This window comes from Dermochelys coriacea, chromosome 20 (assembly GCF_009764565.3).
Source record: "Dermochelys coriacea isolate rDerCor1 chromosome 20, rDerCor1.pri.v4, whole genome shotgun sequence".
NCBI classification, from domain to species: Eukaryota; Metazoa; Chordata; order Testudines; family Dermochelyidae; genus Dermochelys; species Dermochelys coriacea.
The window spans coordinates 15,942,773-15,963,503 of record NC_050087.2 but is presented as its reverse complement, the minus strand read 5'-3'; the positions used below and the strand labels follow the sequence as shown (position 1 = coordinate 15,963,503).

The 20,731-nt window shown below is 53.6% G+C and overlaps 1 long non-coding RNA gene across 1 annotated transcript in view; it reads left to right on the top strand.

Moving 5' to 3' along the window:
• LOC122458387 overlaps positions 1-20,731 on the top strand; it is a 493,263-nt gene that overhangs the window by 14,149 nt on the left and 458,383 nt on the right. Inside the window, exons 2-3 of the long non-coding RNA XR_006278418.1 lie at positions 12,143-12,317; positions 14,294-14,713. This is a non-coding gene — a long non-coding RNA (uncharacterized LOC122458387). The remainder of the gene's footprint in view (positions 1-12,142; positions 12,318-14,293; positions 14,714-20,731) is intronic.

Sequence of the window (20,731 nt, the reverse complement as noted above, 5' to 3'; positions counted from 1 at the left end):
CCTAGCAGCCCCTTTATTGGCCCAGCTGCAGCCATTTCCCCAATCAGCTCTGCTTCTCTTGCCCTCAGCCCTGCTTCTCTCCCAGGGCTGGCTTTTAAGCCCCACAGGGCAGGAGCGGGTAACCACCCTGCTACACTGGGCTATGGAAGTTTCAGGTTCAGATAGGTTGTGGTTGTGATCCACCTGTCAGGAGAGCTGCAGCTCGGTAATGGCAGATGTGTGAGTCTGGTGTCGGGGGTCTCCACATCTCTGTAGGGAGGAACTGTTTGTCTCTGTCGGGGGGATTTGTTGCTAGGGAATCTCTCTGTCACATTAACAATAAAATGTTGTGGCTCAGGCTCTATCCATGCCCCTAAATCAGAAGCTGGAAAGTTATGGGTCCCGTAGGCTGAGCTCCCCTAGTGTGATCCCTTCAGGAAAGAACAGAAGCCCCATGTCCGTGGGTGGTGCGTGCGTGTGGCTCACTCTGCTGCTATTTGGATTGGCCGAGACTGACCCCTTTCACCTGCACTGCTCCACCTGACTAAGCAGGGGTGGATGAGGAGGAAGGGGGCGGACTGAAATTTCACTCCTTGTCAGAGGCCCATCCACTGAGCATACTGGATGTGAAGTGTGGAGATCTGGGACCTGGCAGAAGCAACACCACACCGGGACCTGTGTGGGTGGCTTTTTTTGCCAACAAGCTGGTCTGGGTCCAGGCTTCACACCTGTGGATCCCCGTTTGGGGGCAGAGAGCAGATGTGTGTGTGTCATGCAGACGTCTCCCACCTGTGTGGCTCTTTGGGTCAGAAAAGAAAACAATGTCCCATCCTAATGGGTGTGTTGGTCCCTTCCCAAGGCTTAGCACCACCCCATCCCTCCTGGAGGAGGATGCTCCACGCCTGAGAGTCTCACACTGTCCCTGCTTAGAGCACAGCAACAAGGATCAGGAGCATTTCCCCCCTTGGAGGGAAAACTTCTGGGTCGTTCAGATTTTTTTCTCTTTGTGCTCAGGTGATTCTGAACCCGGCCAGGAGGCTGTGCTGCCAGCTTCACCAACTGGCCGAGGCAAACCCAGTTCCTGGCCGAGCCCCGACAGGACGTCCAATTCCAGAACGTATTTTATTTGTGCTGCTGTTTGGGGAGGACAGGGTGGAGGGATGGGGCCAAACACCACCACTGAGACAAGATGCTGGGAATGAAAAGCATTGCAGCTATAGCTTGCATGGTACTGTAATTGTCCATCGGTTGGTAGATAGATAGATTGAGAGAGATTGGCAGGCAGGCAGGCACATTTCTCCCTTTGGCCCCAGAGTCTTGTTACCCATGACACCCCCAGCTGGAGCTGCTTGGAGGGTCCTGCACCGGTGCCCTGCCTGTTGCTCCTTCCCCCAGTCACTCACCAGCCCATGGGAACGCTTGCTGCATTACCTGTTCTGTGATGGAGCGATGGCTTGTCGCCCAGGTCCCTGCTCCCAGACGTGTGCTCAGGCTGAGCACCAGGGGGCGCCCTTGCCCAGCAATTTGTGCTGGCGCAGCAGGGTTCGGGCAGCCTCCTTCCCTGGGAAGCAGCCATTTCCCGCAGCAGGATTGGGGGGCGGGGGGTGCAAGCTCCCAGCTGCTGGCACCCTGCTTTCAGTTTCTCTCTGCCCCCGGAGTGGGGAGGGTGGGGGATCCCCCCGGGGGGGGGCAAAACTGCCATGTAAAGGAGCATCCCTAGCTTGCCTGCAAGAGAAGAATGTGCGGCTCAGCTCTGACCAGCCCTCCCTCACTCAGGGGGCAGTGGGTCAGGATTGAGGGGCACCAACTGCGCTGGAGGGTCAGGGAGCTCAGGGCTGGGCTAGCAGGGGGCAGTGGGTCAGGATTGAGGGGCACCAACAGCGCTGGAGGGTCAGGGAGCTCAGGGCTGGTCTAGCAGGGGGCTGCAGGTCGGGACTGAGGGGCACTAACAGGGCTGGGGGGGTCAGGAAGCTCAGGGCTGGGCTAGCAGGGGGCTGCAGGTTGGGATTGAGGGGCACCAGCAGAGGTGGGGGGTGGGAGCCCAGGCTAGGATAGCAGGGGGCTGCAGGTTGGGATTGTAGGGCATTGGCAGAGCTGGGGGGTCAGGGTGCCCAGGGCTGGGCTTGCAGGGGGGTGTTGGTCGGGATTGAGGGGCACCAGCAGAGCTGGGGAGCGGGAGCCCAGGGCTGGGCTACCAGGGGGGTGCGAGTTGGGATTGTAGGGCATTGGCAGAGCTGGGGAGCGGGAGCCCAGGGCTGGGCTACCAGGGGGGTGTGGGTCGGGATTGTAGGGCATTGGCAGAGCTGGGGAGCGGGAGCCCAGGGCTGGGCTACCAGGGGGGTGCGAGTTGGGATTGTAGGGCATTGGCAGAGCTGGGGAGCGGGAGCCCAGGGCTGGGCTACCAGGGGGGTGCGGGTCGGGATTGTAGGGACCAGCAGAGCTGGGGGGCGAGAGCCTGGGGCTGGGATATCGAGGGGCTACAGTTTAGGGTTGTGGGGGACTGGCAGAGCTCTGCAAGGGAAACTCTCCTTATCTCCTGTTTTTGCCCTGATATGGGCCTTGCCAGCTATTTGCCAGAGCTAACCAGGAACGTAACGTTCCTTGTTTGATCCAATTTGTCTCGATCCAGTTGCCCCACTGGGCTCATCCAATGGAAATCACTCGCTGGGATGGGCAGGGTGCTGGTATTAAACACCCCTCTTGTCTGGCATGCCCGGATCCTTTCACCTGCTCTGATCTGCAAACTGCCAGGCCCCTGGCATTGCTAGCACAGTATGGAGCCATCCCCACAATGCCAAGCCTGGACAGACAAGGTGCCCCCTTACAGATAAGGACTCTTGGCTCATGATGGGCCTTTGTTCTTGGTGGGGCTGATCAGTGCCCGGTGAGGTGTGTGCAGCTCCAGTGTGAGTCTGTATCCACCTCAACCCAGCACTGGTAACTGAACAGGAGCCTGTGGGGCAGTGGGAGGGGGCTGGGCTCCCGCAAGCTTTGGGGAGAAGGTAGCTGGGTGGGTGTGTGTCAGAAACCATAGTGGAAATGTCTCTGTGTGCTAAGGTAAAGGGCCCCCCCACAGACCAGGCTCTCCTTTGTCCTTGGCATAGAGACGGGCTGTGTGTGGGGGTGGGGGGCGGGGGGACGACACTACACACATGGAGTCCGGGGACTCAGCCTGGTGTGGGGTGATCTGAGACTGGCTCAGCCCAGGGCTGAGGGGGGAGGGGGGAGTTCATTGCCCTGCCCAGCTCAGCTTGACCCCATACCTGTGGCTTTACCTTGGCTCTCACTCAGGGATCAGTGGAAGACACTTCCCCCCCCCCCCACGTACTGCTCATCCTTCCTGTTGCTTCCCCTGCCTGCGTTTCCTGAGCCCCCATGCCACGGTGAGGGATAGAACCAGCTGGCAGTCGCCCATAGGGGCCATGGGAAATCCCAGTGCCTGTGGCTGGGTCTTCTGCACAGCCTATATGGCCCATGCTGGGATGGCTGGGGCTAATGCTGCAGGAGCTCTGGTCTATTTCAATCCTCTTTCGAGTTCCTCAGCTCCCCCAGACTCTAATCCTGCCCCCTTTTGGCCTGAAATTTCTCCTGCCCAGGCTGTGGGCCGAGGGGAATCTCTCTGCAGTTAGAAGGAAATTAACTGGGGTCCATTTCAAATTAGACACACAGATGCCGCCAGCCCCCAGATTCCCCCTCACCCTGCAGATTGTGTTTGCTCAAGAAGGGCTTGGGGTTTCAGGTGTCGGGCCAGAGGCATTGTCACAATCACGCATGGGGGTGTTGTGCCCTCGTAGCCAGACTCAGGACTCAACTGCTCCCAGCTTTTTACATTAAGCACATTCAGAGTAAGGTTCTCTGACTGCAGAATAAATACACCCTTACCTAGAGCTGAGCAGGAATAAGTAATGCATGTTAAATTCCCTCCCTACCTTAGTGCAGGTTAATTAATATGTTCAGACGAGGCACAGGGATGTGGCAGAGAAAATGGGATTTCTGATCTGCTGGGGATTCCCACATTTCAACATTTGTTCTGAAAAAGGATGAGGAGCTGGAATTTCCCATGGAACAAACATTCCAGAAATGGTTGATTCAGAGCGATGATAATGTTTCGTTTCAATAAGGTAAAAACGTTTCCTTTCGATCACAGAAACGTCGGGCTGGACAGGACCTTGAGAGGTCATCTGGGCCAGCCCCCCGCACTGAGGCAGGACTAAATATACTTAGACCAACCCTGACAGGTGTGTGTCCAAACTGTTCTTAAAAACTTCCAATGAGGGGGATCCCACGGTCTCCCTTGGTCACCTGTTCCAGAGCTGAACTAGCGTGGGAGAGAGATATTTTTTTCCTATTATTGAACATAAATCTCCATGAGCTGACTCCTTGTCTTCCCCTCTGTGGGAGTGGAGAACAGCTGAGCACTGTTTAGAACAACCTTTTGAAGACTGTGATCATGTCCCCGTCCCCCCCCCCAGTCTTCTCTTCTCTAGACTAAACATGTCAAAACATTATACCATGACATACAAAATATACTATATGTTGTAGAGAATATTATGTCATAAAATTAATATTTGGCCTAGCTTGTGAGGCCCTGATATGCACCTGGGTAGCATTTCTCTGCTTGGATGTAATGCGATAACTTTTGAACATTGCATCTGATCACTTCCAAAATCTCAGGGAATATTCCAGGCATCCACCGGCAGAGCCCTATGGATATCTGGGGGGGGAATCAGGAAATCGGGGAAATGGGGGGCACATGGAGCCCCTGGCCTCTGGTTTGCACAGCCACAGCCTCAGCCACCTCCGTAATCCTCTATAGGTCAAAGGACCGGTTGATGGCAGAAGTTAGCACCTTGCAGCCTAACATGCTAGCTCTCCCCCTCTCCCCAGTGGAGTTTAAAACGTTGGTACTGTGAAAGAGAAAATGAAGAAGAAAGAAAAAGGAGAATAAGAACAGCGGGGGAGGGGAGAAAGGGGGGAAAAGTGGGGGCACACTCACAGCCCCTGGCATAGGGTGTGGGAGAATGGGAACTCCTGGTGTGGAGGGTAGGGAATGGGGGCACACAGAATCATTGGCATGGGGGGAGATGAGGGGATACAGAGCCCCTGGAGTGAGGAAGTGGGTGGGATGGTTGCAGGGAAATAGATGAAATAGAGGGGGATAGGAGAGTGGCTCCAGGGAGCTCATGTGTGGGGGCAGTATAGGGATCCAAGGAAACCCTGACTTGTGGAGTGAGCTTGGCCCATAGAAGCAGTTAGAGTAGGGTGGACTGGGAATCAGGACTCCTGAGTTCTATTCCCGGCTCTGGGAGGGAAGAGGGGCTAGTGCTTAGAGCAGGGTGTGTGGTGAAAGTAGGAGCCAAGACTTCTTGGGTCTACTTCCAGCTTTGCTGCTACTTAACCTTCAAGCCACTTTCCTTCTCCATGCCTCAGTTTCCCTCTCTCTAGTATAGCACTAATGAGTCTGTAGCAATCCCATGGCCAGCTGGGAATTTCACAGTTACAGTCAGAGTAGAACCCGACCCCTTCTGTTCAAAAGCCCAGGGCCCCTGTGATGGGATCCCCAGGCAGAACCTGGAACTGTGGGATCTCTATGCTCCCTTAACTCTCCAGCCTAGGCTGTCTCACACAATGCTATGCCAGTGACAAGCAGCAAACCCCTCCAGGCACTGTGATCACTCAGCCATCAGCATGTGGTGCCCCACTCCCAGTGAAATTGCATTAATGCTCCCTGAGCCACTCATGAATCATACCGAGAGAGGCACCAGCCAGTCACCCCAGCCCTAGCCTTGCACCCCAGAAATATACCATTTTACACTGCTTGAGAATCCCTTAGACAGTGCAAGCTCATTAATTAGTTTGCCATTTCTTCAAAGGCAAGAGGAAATGCACCAGCCTTTGTAATCTGAGCTGAGATTCCTCTGGCACTTCAACCAAAAACACACTGTTCTAGGTAAGATATAAAACAGATTTATTAACTAGAGAAAGATAGATTTTAAGTGATTATAAGTAGCAGGCATAGAGATCAAAATTGTTTACCTAAGAAATAAAAATAGAAACGCTGTAGAAATCTAACTTTATCAGACTAAGCAAGGTTTGAATCAAGCAGTCTCTCACCCCAACAGACATTACAGGCAGCTCACAGTTCTCCATACACAGCCTGGATTCCCTTCCAGCCTGGGACCAATCTCCCTAGTTCAAAGTCTTTTTCTTCCAGATGATCTTCTAGTTGTTGAGATGGGTGGGGGGAGGGAGGAGGCCAAGCAATGATGTCACTGCCCCTCTTTTATACTTTCTTCCAGCTGCTAGAAAGATCCTTGCCCTGACATGGGGGTCAGGCAGTCTGCATTGGTCAGCCAGCCCCCATGGGTCAAGCAGTCCCCATTGCCTATGTGCCCTCTCTAAGGAGCATCTGGGAGAGGGGATTCTTCTTGATGGGCCGTCGACACCTGTCTGGCCAACGATGGCTGCTCCTTTGTTGCGACTGAAAGGCCAGCTGTGGTATCTCCCAACCTCACAACATATTTCAGTAGCACATACAACAACAGGTTGTAACTCCCCGTACAGCAATCGCACAGCCAATCCAATAGGGTACTCAGCTTCACCAGATCAAGACTTTTAAAACGATACCTCACAAGGCCTGCATTATACAAAACACAACATACACCTGTCACCATGGTGAATATGGGGGTTCCAGGGTGCTATTCTGAGGTACAGTGTAATGTAACCCCCCCGAGCTAAAGGAGACTCTCCCTATAAGCTGTACAGGGTCTGGGACACAAAGATATGCAGTGTGGGTTCCATCCACTAGAGGCCAGTCTCTCCCAAAGAGACTAATGATGGGGATTCCTACCATATTGCTCCTAGATCCTACCCTCTTTTTTGGCTGGGATTGCATTGGGGTGGGGGTGGGAGAGGCTTGGAGGAGGCTCTGTCCCCTTTTACTTCTTCACCCGCTGGAGCATAAAAAATCCCCGTTGGCTGGGACAGTAGCTGCTTTTGCCCCCCTCTTCCCCCCCCCCCCCGGCTTTTCAAACCCAGCCAAATCTCCGAGGCTTAGAGCCAAGGTCTCACTTGGGTGGTTTAACCCTTCGCTGGCCCCGCTTGGCTGATATGTTTCTGCTTTCTTTGGAGATGAGGAGAAACAGATGGGCTCCAGGGGGTTCAAAGCAGACTAAGGGGGTTAGGTACCTGAAACCTCATTGGACTTGGGCTTCTTGTGCCCATCCCACCCTTCTAAAATCTCAGCTGCAGCTGCTGGACCATGCTCTTTAGGGTCACCTGGGGATGCAGGGGAAGTGGGGTCTAGTGATTAGAGCAGTGGGGAATGGGAATCATGCAGAACTCCTGGGTTCTATACCAGCACTGGGAAGGGAGTGGAGTTCAGTGGTTAGAGCAAGGGTGACTAGGAGTCAGGACTCCTAGGTTCTTCTGTCCCCAGCTCTGGGAGGGGAGTGGGGTCTAGTGGTTATAGCACTTCAATTAGATCTTCTTTCCTCTTTGACTGTGGTGTGGGTCAGTCCCCCATACATATAAAGAGCTTGAAAAGCAAAACTTCAATAGGGATGTGACCCCTAAACCCCCACCCGTGTGACCCAGGGTAGAGCACATGATTTGGTCACATGACCTGGCTTCCATGCACCCCCAGACAAACCCGCAATGGGCATACTTCTGGGTCAGGCAGGGGGTTAATATCCCCCTGCCTCTCCACTTTTGCGCCGAGTAAAGATTATTGCTCCTAATAACCTGCCATTTGGGAAAGTTTGGAACAATAATGAGGCAGCGTAATGGGTTCCATGCCTCGCTCCTGGGCCAGCCAGGGGAAAAACCCGGTTTTAATTAAAGAAAGAATTGAGCGGGAGCGAGAGAGGAGGCACGGAAGGAGGTTGTGGGCTGACTGCAAGGGAGACACGAGACGAACCCTGCTATGCTGGGGTTCGCACTTTAAAGAGGCAGGCGACCCCCTAGAAGTACTGCAAGGGACGCTCAATGGTCCTGCTTTCCTAGTGCCATCCCCAGAGCCCACCCTGCAGGACAGTTGGGATCATCAATTTCTGAGGTGTCGAAGGGCTGCTCATGGTGGAAATCAGAGCGCCCCATTGTCATTGTCATCCCTGTGTTACAGATGGGGAAACCGAGGCAGGGAGAGGCACAGACACTGACCCAAGCTCATGCTGTGAGTCAGCAGTGGAAGTGGCAACAAAACCCAGGGGTCCTGACTTACAGCCCCTTGCTCTAACCGCTATTCAAGCAGTGGCTTTCTGGGGTGTCTCCACTTGGAGTGGCCAGGGAAGGTCCTATCCGAAACCTGCTCCTTTCCCCACAAATCTTCATTCTCGAATTGAACCCGAGCTCAAACTCTTCAGAGGTATGAGAAGGTCCTGATGCACTTCGCTTCCTGCCAGCCTTCCTGTGTTAGTACAGTCCCTGGATCTACAGCCTGATGGTAGATCAGTGCGAGGGCCGCTTGTTCTAAGACTCTGCTTCCCACGGCCCCTGGGGAGCAGAGAACAGCCAGAGCTCAGGGCTGTCTGTCCATCCATGCCCCCGAGCCACCCCCACAGCCCCTGGGGAGCAGAGAACAGCCACAGTGCAGGGTTGTCTGGCCAAGCCCCTGGCCCACCCCCATGGCCCCTGGAGAGCAGAGAACAGCCACAGTGCAAGACTGTCTGGCCAAGCCCCCGAGCCACCCCCATGGCCCCTGGAGAGCAGAGAACAGCCAGAGCTCAGGGCTGTCTGGCTGAGCCCCTGGCCCACTCCCACAGCACCTGGGGAGCAGAGAACAGCCACAGCGCAGGGCTGTCTGGCCTTGCTGCTTACACTGGGGGAAAGATAATGTAGGGTTCACGCTCCAGCCAGGATGCCCCTGTATGCAGAAGGTATTTTCAGGGTGCCTTCCCCCTGTTTTGTCCCCGTTTTCACCGTCAGCGCATCCTGAAGGGTCCTAAATGTAACTGGGGATGGAGCTCTGTGTCTTCATTTTGTCTGCATGACTGATAGGAAGGGAGAAGTTCCCTAAAGTGACAGGTTAGTGCTAGAGAAGGGTGGGGTCTAGAGCAGGGGTGGGCAAACTTTTTGGCCTGAGGGCCACATCTGGGTATGGAAATTGTATGGTGGGCCATGAATGCTGACAAAATTGGGGGTTTGAGTGTGAGGGCTCTGGGGTGGGGCCAGAAATGAGGAGTTCAGGGTGTGGGAGTGGGCTCTGGACTGGGGTGGGGATTGAGGTGCAGGGGGGGTGAGGGCTCCAGCTGGGGGTACGGGCTCTGGAGTGGGACTGGGGATGAGGGGCCGGGGTGCAAGACAGTGCTCTGGGCTGGGACTAAGGGGCTCAGAGGACAGGAGGGGGTCAGGACTAGGGCAGGGGGTTGGGGTGCAGGAGGGGGTAAGGGGTGCAGGCTCCAGGTAGCGCTTACCTTAAGCAGCTCCTGGAAGCAGCAGCATGTCCCCCCTCCGGCTCCTATGAAGAGGTGCGGCCAGGCGGCTCTGAACGCTGCCCCTTCCGCAGGCACCATCTCTGCAGCTCCCACTGGCTGCAGTTCCTGGCCAATGGGAGCTGCAGAGCCAGTGCTTGGGGCGGAGCAGCATATAGAGCCCCCTGGCTGCCTCGACACGTAGGAGCCAGAGAGGGAACATGCCGCTGCTTCTGGGAGCTGTGTGGAGCCACGGCACACGTGGAATGGGGCAAGCCCTGGACCCTGCTCCCTGGTGGGAGCTCGAGTGCCAGATTAAAACATCTGAAGGGCTGGGAGTTTGCCCACTCCTGGTCTAAAGGTATAGGGCTGGGAGCCAGGACTCCTGGGTTCTATCCCCAGCTCTGTGTGGGGAGTGAAGTCTAGGGGTTAGAGTGAAGGGGGGGCTGGGAGTCAGAACTCCTGAGTTCTATTTCTTGCTCCGCAAGGGGGTGAAGCCTAGCAATCAGAGTAATCTGATTGGCTCTTCATCCCTCTTGACTCTCGTGTCACTCGGTTTCCCCATCTATACAATGGGACTGAAGAGTAAACCTCAGGCTGCTGTGGGAGGTGCATGACCCCAGACCCACTGTGCAGCCCAGAGCCTGCCTGCATGATGCAGGTGGGTCTGTCTCCACAGCTGCCCTATGACAGTGGGAGCTGAGCTTGGCCCTTGGCGGCAGGGCATCCCCCAGTGCGATTGTCCCCTGCCTCAGTATGGGTATCCTATAGGCTGCAGCTGCTCCTGCCCCCTGTCGACCTCTCGCTCCCAGCCCTGCGCTGCAGTGAAAGTCTTAAACCGACCCCAAAGTGGAAACACACTTTTCTTCCCAGCTTCTCTCTCCCCCCTCCCAGGCCCCGGTGCTGCGTGTCGGCCAAGACGCCTTCCAAAAAAACCCCACCGCAGCTTCAGCTAGGCCAGCTCCCGCTGCGAAAACCTGCCTGAACTCAAACTTCCTCCACAAAGCGTTTGCTGCATGTCGCCTCCCCGCCTGGGGGGTCATTTTTGGGGTGAATCTGCTCAGATCGGCTGAACTTTGACTTCCCTCCAGCCTTGCCTCAGGCGATATTTACGAGATCTCTCGGTGTCTTTTAATGGAGGCGAAGCATCGAAGGGAACTAATTGTGGCTTTCCAGCCCAGCTCCCAAATTCAAACCCAGCCATTCCAAAAGCCTTCTCTTTTCCCAGCTCATATCACACTCCATAAATCTCAGGCCGTGTCATGGCCCCCCCTTACAATCCGATCTCTCTGTATTTCCCCCACCGCTGCCATTTTTTCCCTCTCAACCTTTCTCTCTCTTTGTTCTTAAGTTTTGCCAATTTTTTTTTAAAGGCACATTTTTGCAAATTGCTTCCAAAAGTCTGCAGTTGTAGAAAACACACCCCGGGCTGGGGTTTATTTTTGATTCAGGGTTCATTTTATATCCTCTATATAATATACATTGGAACACAGGGAATGGCTAAGATGTAACGTTTTTCTTGGCTAACGTCTCGACTGGAACTTTGATGGGTTTTAGAGTTTCTTCAAAAGTTTTTTAAAGAGATAGAATGCAACTTGGCCATTCTGATAGGAGCCTGGCCCCAGCTTTCACAATCGGGTCAGAACTTCCCCCAGGCTTTGATTCCCACATTCTTGTGTGGGTCCACTACAGAGTTAGTAGATAGCCCCAAGTTTCAGAACTGGACCATAACTTTTCTAGGGACATTGGGACCCTGTCTATGGATCTGGGCCTGTTCACTTGAAAAGGTGACATCTTTTCTTTTCTCCTGTGTCTGTTCTTTGTCTGTGTCCTGTGTCTTCTCTTTGTCGGTTTCCCTGTCCCTACCCGTGTACTTTTTGCTCTTGTCCCGTAATTCTCCAGGCCCAGATCCCAGCCCTCTGAAATGTATGGGAGTGAGTGTCTGTTCTGCCAACCCCATTTCGCCTGGGTGGAGCAGCCTGGTGAATCGGGCTCAATCTGGTTCTTCTCTGAGTAAGGGGCTATTCAAGGTGAGTACAGGGGAAGGATAAGAATGGTGGTTCTAATGGTCCACTTGTCTGGTCTAGTCATTTAGGCCATGGACTAGCACTCAGGAGAACCTGGCTTCTAGTCCTGACTCTTCACTGGCCTGCTGGGTGACTTTAGGCAAATCACGGCACTGCTTTGTGCCTCGGTTTCCCCTCCCAACCTTTGTCTGTTTAGACTGTGAGCCACTGGGGGGCAGGGACTGTCTGTGCAGCCCCTCGCACAATGCGGGCCCCAGTCTTGATCAGAGTCTGGGCAGCACCTGGTACAACGGGATCCTCAGTGTTGTTTGGGGTCTGTGCAGCACCCATCACAGTGAGTGGGGTGGGGGGGGACTCAGTAAGGGGCACTTTCCCCTGGCAGTCAGTGCTGGGCCCAATGCAAGCTAGTAGGTGCTGTACTTCAGGGAGTGGGGTGGAGGGCTCAGAGCGCACTCCTCTTGCTGTCAGTACTGACCACAGTGCCGCAAAATGTCACAAAGGGGTGGAGGGAATGGAGCCGGGGGCTCCATAGGAGGGGCTCTCCTCGCTTGCAGTCAGTGCTGGTCCCAATGCCCCATTGTAGCGCTAGGGGGAGCTGTGCTGCTGGTGTTACTGCTTTTCTGATGAGAAATAAAATCAGTCTTGGGGGGGCCTTACAGAGCCTGGCGTCGGCGTCAGCCCCAGTGTTCTGAACATATGTTGATTTCGCCAACTGTGCTGTTTCAGGTGCATGCCATCCCCTTCTTCGCCTCGCATCCTGAATTGTTTCTTGGTGTTGTTCCATGCTGTCTGTCGTGTACCACCCCAGAGGTGGCTGCATTTCGGAGCTGAGTGAAGCAACGGTGATCTAGCTGACTGCTGGATCCATTCTTCAAGATGAAAGATTCCTTGGAGACCTCAGGTAGGAGCCATTCAGGTATATTTTATGCTATAAAATATACAATATTTTTATTAGTAATTACTTTTTCAGTAGTATGTAAAAGTTCCAATCAAAGAGCAGAACCTGGTCATACTGAGTGCTGCCCCTGCCCCTAAGAGCTCATAATAAAAATAAGCAAGACAGACAAAGAGAGATGAGGGGGAAACTGAGGCACAGATCGGTTAAGTGACTTGACCAAGGTCACCCAGCAGGCCAGTGGCAGAGCTGGGAAGAGACCCATGTGTCTTGATTCCTAGCCTGGTGTTTGATCTCTATTAGCCTATGATCTAACCAAAGTCTAAGATGAGAGCGACGCTGAACGTGATGAACAGATTAAATGGGTCGCCCGTGGCTCATCCTGGTGTTTCACTTTCATTGAGTGGGCTTGGGAACGGGAAGGCTAGAAAGAGAGAAGATTGGTGCTGTGTGCAAAAAAAAAACCCTCCACTGCTCTTCACGCGGTTAATTGCCTTTGCAGATCCTGAGTGGACAGCATCCAAAATGCCCTGAAACGGTTGTCAGCTGCAGAGGAGGCTGTGGGGAGGGAGGGGGAATGGGTGGCTGTGTGGGGGTGTGATGAAGAGGACTTTTCAGCCCCCCCACGCCATGCAAATGCTGCCGCTCGCTTCCCTCGGAGGCCGGCGTGGCTGGTTGTGTAGCCGTGTGTGTGTTTTTGAATTCATTTCCCAAAGAAGATGTAGCATCTTCACACAGCACTTGACTCCTACATCTGTGTTCGCAATATGGCGTCCTGGCACATCTGTTGGCTCTGAGACTTGTAGTGCAAATACAGCCGGCTCTGACCATCTGGAGAGAGGGTTTGGATTGTTGTTTTTTTTTCCCCTACCTCCTCTTCTTGTGTGCTGGGTCTGGGGAGAAAAAGCAGATCCATCTCTGGGATAACTGGAGGCATATGGACGTTACTTAAGACTAGCTCCCAGCGCTGGCAGTTCTCTGCTGCCACTGAGCAGAATGCGTTCAGCAGGTTGACGGTCTCCTTGCATAAACACCCCACACGCACGCATATAGATCTGCATATGCATACGTGTACATACAAACACCCCACACGCTACGCCCTCTACACACTTATACTACACACGGGTTTGTTAACACCCACCATAACCACATACATGTATGTATGCACACACTACACCCCCCCACAGTAGACGCATACATAAACACACATACATATACACCCACCTACATGCATACACCCCATACCTAAACATACACCACGTACACATTACAGCCATGAACACGCCCGCCACCCCAAATATGTGTATACACCCCCCCAGCCGTACACCCCACGCTGTAGCCACATACACATATGTACACACCATACACATACATGTATACACACACATACATATACACATATGCACATGCCATTTACATACATGTATACACACATGCATACCTATACACAGATGCACACACCATATGCATACATATATACAAACACATGTACATACATATACACATATGCACACACCATACACATACATGTATACAAACGCATGTACATACACCAAACACATGCACACACACACATCACACATGCACTACAGCTGCATACATATACACATATAGAGCTACACATCCACTACATCCACATATGTGTATACATCCCCTACACACACATACATACACCACACACACAACAGCCACATCCACATACACACACGTACACGTATACGCACGCACTTCACTCCCCAGCCCCCTACCCCCAAGCCCCTTGGCAGCCCCAAATGCCCTGGATCAGTGACCCACTTTAGATTGTTTGTGTTGCTTTCAATATGCTCTCTCTCCCCTGGGAGTCTGGAGGCCCCAGGAGACCTCATTGCCCCAGGCTGCCTCTAGATATTGGACAGTGACTGCGTGTTGTATGTCCCATCCTCCTGTTGCTTCCACCATTCTCCCCCACTCTTAGCATCAGCCTTTCCTTCCCTCCCCCACAGACCAGCAACAGGCCTTGGCTCGGTGTAACAGACCACGTATCTTGATGATGGTTGGTGAACAGAGGGGGACCCATGCTGATGCTCAGTCCCTTTGGAATGTCTGATGGCCAATTGGAGGGGGTGTTTGCAGCTAAAGTGGAGATGGATGGATTGATCTAGCTATCCGCATATGCCCCGTCTGTCTGTCTGTCTGTCTGTCTGTCTATTTATCTACTAGAGCATTTACCATCAGGAAAAACTGAACTCCCAAATGCTCAGTGGAGGCTAAAATTTCCATGTAGCTTGAAAATGTAGCCAGTATTCATTACCAATCTCCTTCTGCTTTGCATTAAACCGCTGGGGTGGGTGGCGCTCTCCCCTCACAGTCAGTGCTGACCCAGCGTGGCACTAGGGGGTGCTGTGCTGAAGGAAGCAGGGTGGGTGACTCAGTAGGGGGCGCTCTCCCCTCGCAGTCAGTGCTGACCCAGCGTGGCACTAGGGGGCCCTGTACTGCGGGATTTGCCATCTCTCAGACAAGATGGAAATCCCAGGCCCTGTCTGGCAATAACCCTCTGGCACTTTACAGCAAGAATAGGCGTGTGAATCCTGACATTCCAGCCAACTATCCGGCTCAGTAATGACAGGCCTTCCCCATCCGCCCGCCTGCAGGCTGTTTCAGGTACAGGACTCTCCTTCCCACTGTTGCTGTGTGCTGTTAGCCAGCTTGCCCCAGCAATGGCTGCATTTCAGGACAGATGGACGAGTCGTGGCTAGCAGAGATAGAGCAGTAGTTCACAACCTAGTTACCGTTGTGGGCCGCACAAGCAGCTTTGTGTGTTATGTGGGTCACATCCACACACTATGTACCTGTATGGCACTGAGGATGTCACATGGGCCGCAGCTGTGTGCTAATTGGGCCACGGGTGGAGAACCACTGGATTACAGTGCGGCAGGTACTCCCTTTTAGTATGGCTCTTAGTGCATGGCTTCAGCTGCTCTTCAGTATATCGGGCCTTTCAGTGGAGGCAGTCGTCTCTTTGGAGAGGCTGCATGGCCCAGTGGATAGAGCAATAGACTGGAACCTGGGTTCTATTCCTGCCACTGGCCAGAGGCATGGCCTTGGGTAAGTCACTTCTCCTCTCTGTGCCTCAGTTTCCCTATCTGTATAATGGGGAGAATGATTCTGCCCCTCTGCTTTGTAAAGCACCTTTGAGATCTACGGATGAGAAGTGCTAGATTAGAGCTAGGTGGTGATATTTATTAGGTGTATTATGGGTGTGGCCAGGAGCCCAAATAATGGGCCAGAACCCTATTGTGCTGGGTGCTGTACATTATTTGTTAGGTTTATTACAGTATCCCCCAGGAGCCCGAACCATGGACCAGGACCCCACTGTGCTGGGCATTGTACAGCTGGCCAAGAGACAGTCTGGACTCCTGTGGCGTCCAAGGGACCCGAGGATTGTACGTCCTGGCTATAATGAAGGACAGGGGAGGAAGGGGAAAAAACCCACGTTTCCTGCCTCAGATTCTCCATGTTTCCCAGCACGTGGTAGTTGCATGTTAAGCTGGCTAGAGGCACCCTGCCAGCTCCCCCCCGAGGGATTTCCCCTGCAAAGGACCCAGTAGGCCAAATGAACAAGAAACAAGGAGATCTCCATGCTCTCGTTTGAAGGAGACGATTGGGCCTTCGTTTCAATCAGAACTTGTGACTGTGCTGGAGTCACCAAAGAGGGGAAGTTTGCCACTGCATTGGAGGAGGGGATCTGGGGCACATTTGGTTCTGTTCCCACCTCTGTGGAAGAATGGGGTCTAGTGGGTACAACAGGGGGGCTGGGAGTCAGGACTCTTGGGTTCTATTCCCAGCTCCAGGAAGGCTGTGGTGTCTAATGGTTAGAGTGTAGTCTGGACTCCCAGCTCCGGGCAGGCTGTGGTGGCTAGCGGTTAGGCCGTAGTCAGGACTCCTGGGTTCTATACTGCTTGATGTTGACCACGTTTTGAGAGACACTCCTGTGGAAGGGGCTGTAGCAGAAAGGAGATCAGGGTATGTTTGTAAAGAAAGAAAGAGAGAGATTCTTCCTCATGTCAACCCAGAGACTTGGAGCTCTCTGTGCTGCTGCTGGCCAGCACAGGTCAGGTATCTCCTTTGTGCCCTGGGCCTCCAGCTGAAGATCCACCAGGCTTGATGGACAACCTGAGGGAATGGAGTGGGAGGCACGCCAGCCTTACCCATGTGCGCGCACACACACACACACGGAGGGAGACGGCTCAGCAAACAGCCACAGATCAGAGGGAGAAGGGGAGGGGGTAGGAATGGGGGTGGGGAAGCTTGAAGCAGATGGTCACTTTGGCAGGGCTCCGAATAAAGAATCTGTTCCATACATCGCGCACAGCAGTCTCGGGGCCTGGCTGCTGCCAGGAAAAACAGAATTACCTCTCTGATTACAGCGAGCGAGAGCGAGCACTCTTCCTGTAACACTGTGCTTTGTGAGCCAGCCAGGCCAAATAAGGGCCATTTAAAAAAAAACAACCCAAATGGAGCAATAAAGATCTTACGTGTAAAGATCATACGTGTCCCTTAGCCTAGGCTTGGCATGACTTTTGTGCTGGCTGGGGTCAGCAGCTCCTGACACTGGAATGGCCTCATGCATACAAAAGCAAAGCACTTGGAAAATTCCTCACCAGCGCACCGCTGTGATGGCAAACGCCACCAGGTGGGGCTGTTGCATGGTCTTTTTTGGCAGTGTGCGAGCAAATTTTTAGCCTTGGGAGAATTGCTGCATGGTGATGTTAGCCTGAGGTTTTGCAAGCCTGACTTGCTGGTCAGGGTGGGTTACAGGGCCCAGATTTGCAGAGGCCATGTATAGAGCTGCTTGGAAAATTCTCATCAAAATGTTTTTTCAACAACAAATTTTGGTCAAAATTGAATCGTTTAGAAAAGCGTGTCAAATGTGAAGAAAATTTGTTTTGGGGGAATCTCCCCAAAACCAAAATGTTTAAGGGCAAGAGGCCTCTGGCCAACCCTAGTTACTTAGCTGGCACAGCTGAGCAGGGGGTCAGCTGATTCCATTATAAAGAGCAGCAGGCAGCTGCAGAGTGGGTGGAGATCAGGTGGGATGTGGAGGTTGCTGGACATCAGTAGATGCCAGCAGAGAAACCTGAGATGTGGTAATTCTAGGTAAGAAGTGCTGAGAGAGCAGGAATTCAGACCCCCAGGGAGAAGGGGCTGTGACCATCTTGGGAGTAGGGTGAAAGAAGGGAACTATGAAAAGACAGATCTCAGGGAAGAGTTGGGCCTAGTCTGAGACTGGGCCAGAAGAGGTGTTATTTGTGAGTTTATACCCCAAGCAGGTGTATTGTTTCTGGACATGAGGTTTTTGTGAGTTCTTGCAGAACCAAGAGGGGGAACTGAGGCAAAGGTTACTTGCTAGGCCATCCTCAGGCCACAAGGGGTTATGCAGGAGGCAGCTTGCCCTACGACCGCTCTGTTTTGGAATGGGAAAAACTTAAAAAGCCATGTCATTTCCTGCCAAATGGAAACACCACTTCCTGCCCAGAGTTAGCAATGAGTTTGTCCAGCCCCAGCCATGGGGGCCTGGCTCTTCAGCTCAAGCTGTAGCAGCTCCTGCTTTTAGCTGTGAGGCTCCAGGTTCAATCCCCAGGCTGTCAGCCAAGCTGGTGGCCCTAGGATGGGTAGAGGATGCAGCAGGAATGTTTGCTCTCCACCTTGGGCTCTGAGTGGAATTGGTTCCTGGGAACCAGGCACTGGGGTTGGGCTGAGGTCCCTGGGAAGAAATGGCCTGCATGCTGTTTGAGAGCACCTCTGCTCCAGGACTGGTGTGTGTCAATAAAACAGTCCACAGACTCCACCCCACTGAGCCCTGCTTCAGGGGCAGATGTTCTGCATAGCCCCGACATCTGATACCTTGGCATGGTGCCTTCCTTCTGCCACCTCTTCTGCCCTACCCCCTTGCCTGATGTTTGCAACCTGTTGCTCCACTCGCTCTCTGCCTGTATGTTCTCTGCCCTGTCCCACAGCTGTTGTATTTTGGTTGTAAGCCATGCAGGGCAGGGATTGTCTCTCTCTCTCTCTCTCTCTGTCTGTGCCACACCTGGCACAAGGGGGTCCTAATCTTGGGTGGAGGCAGGGGAGTCTAATGGGCAGAGCACTGGATTGGGTCTCTGAAGACCAGGATTTTGTTCCTAGTGCTGCTGCTGGGTGATCTTGGTTGAGGCACAGAGAGGTGAAGTGCCTCAGTTTCCCCATCTGCAGTGGAGATAATGACACGTAAAATGCTCTGAGATCTACTGATAAAGATTGCCACGGGAATGTATTATGTGCTGCTGCACTGATTTTCAAATGTCATTGCACCGCGACCCCCTTCTGACAACAAAAATTACTACATTACCACAGGGGGACTGAAGCCTGAGCCCCCTGAGCCCCATTGCTCCCCATCACGGGGGGCCAAAGCTGAAGCCTGAGCCCCGCTGCCCTGGTTAGGGGGGCTAAAGCTGAAGCCTAAAGGCTTCAGCCTTGGGCAGGGGGCTTGTAACCTGAACCCCACCACCAGGGCTGAAGCTGAAGCCTGAGCCCCGCTACCCAGGGTGGTGGGGCTCAGGCTTTGGCCCTGGGCCCCAGCAAATCCAATGCCAGCCCTGGTGACCCCATTAAAATGGGGCTGGGATGGTCATGATCCACAGTTTGAGAACTGCTGTGCTACTGGAATACTTCTAATAAATAATAAGCCAGGTTCTATATGTAGATAATATATAAATTATATCATAACTTAATATCGGTGTTTTTATGCAAGCCTGAAGAACTTGAAAATTGTAGGAGAAGAAACTTGATTTCCCCCCCCCCCATTTTTTTCCTCATAATAAAACCTGGGAAATTCCATCAAAAAACGTAGTGAAGAAAACATTACAGCCTTAACTCTGCCCCTTTTGTGCCTATGAATTCTTTTGATACAGTCTTTAATTACATTCGGCAAGATCGTATCAGGCCATCTCTTTCCCGCAGTCTCGGGTACATACGTGTAGTGTCTTGCAGTCCTTTCTTTCATTCTTGCCTACAAAAGCTGGCCAAACAGTTTTTAAAAAAACTACGAGACTCAACATGTGCCTCAAAGGTTGTCGGCGGAATTGTGTGGTGCTGCGCGGCGGGGTTCGAGGAAAAGTATTTGTGTACTTAAAAATTGTATCACCTTTGCAGTGCACGTGCAGGAAGGGAAAGAGTTAGCGTGTGAGGGTCGTGAGTGATTGAGAGGGGAACGGTACCCCTTATTGAGCCATCCGCACCATTTCCTGCAGCTCAGTGCCCCCCCGCTGGGGCATTAGGGTCAGCACTGACTGTGAGGGGAGAGCGCCACCTCCTGTGTCAGTTCTCCCTGCAGTGCAGCACCCCCCCCCCCAGGACCTTGCTGGGTCAAGGCAGGGCCTGTCTGGGTCTCCTTGATAGGTGGCGGAGTTATTGGTTATTGTTATTGGTGACAGTGGGAGCCATTTTTGTGGCTCTCTTGGCCAGTTGGGGGCACGGTTGCAGCTGAGACCTTGTTTGGGGCAGCAGAAACTTCCAAGACCAGCCCACGGGGGCGGGGGGGGGGGCGGGCAGGGAGCCGAGCGCTGTGGCCAGAATAGGTCACTGCAGGAGAGACTGAACTTCATTTCACGTGGAGGCAGGATGGAGCAGCACCTGCAGAGAAACCAGCCCTGTGGCCCACGAGGGAGGACCAATGCTTAGGGCCCTTTAAACCCAGAACCGTCCCAGGAGGAAAAGCAAGAGGCCGGGATCATAGGAGCAGCTGGATCAGTCTGGCCTGGGCACGTGGTGCCCCTTAGGGCCAGGGCGTATGACAGGTCGAGCAGGTGACTCACCAGCTGAAGCTGTTGGTGCTCTCCACTTCCAGACTAACTAGCGAGGCTTGAGATCTTCCCTGCCCCGCAGTGCGAGGCCCGTGGCATCAGCAGCTCAGCAGGGCTGGGACTGCTCAGACCTTGGGTGGGACACTTGCAACGAAAAGCCAGAACCCTGGGGGGTGGGCTCAGCAGGGGGCGCTCTCCCCTGGCAGGTAGGACTGGCCCCAGGGCGGCGCTAGGGGGTGCTGTGCAGCAGGGAGCGGGGCGGGGGGGGCTCGGCAGGGGGTGCTCTCCCCTGGCTGCGCTGGTTCTAGCGAGGTGCTCCCCAGTGGGATAATGGGAGGGACTGGAGGCAACAGCCTGCTCCTGAGGGGTGTATTTTGTGGGGGCTGGGCCCAGAGATTTGCTTCTGAGGGGCGCTGTGAAGTAGATCGGCTCCAATGGGGGTAGTTGGGGAAGAAGGGGGCTCAGTCAGCTCTCAGGGTAGTTGAGGGGGAGACGTGGGGAATTGTGGAGAGCCCATGGAGGTGGGGTGATCCGCTTGAGGGGGATTGTGGTGGAGGGTGATCTGTTCCTAGGAGGTAACAGGGGGGGCTGTAGGGGCAC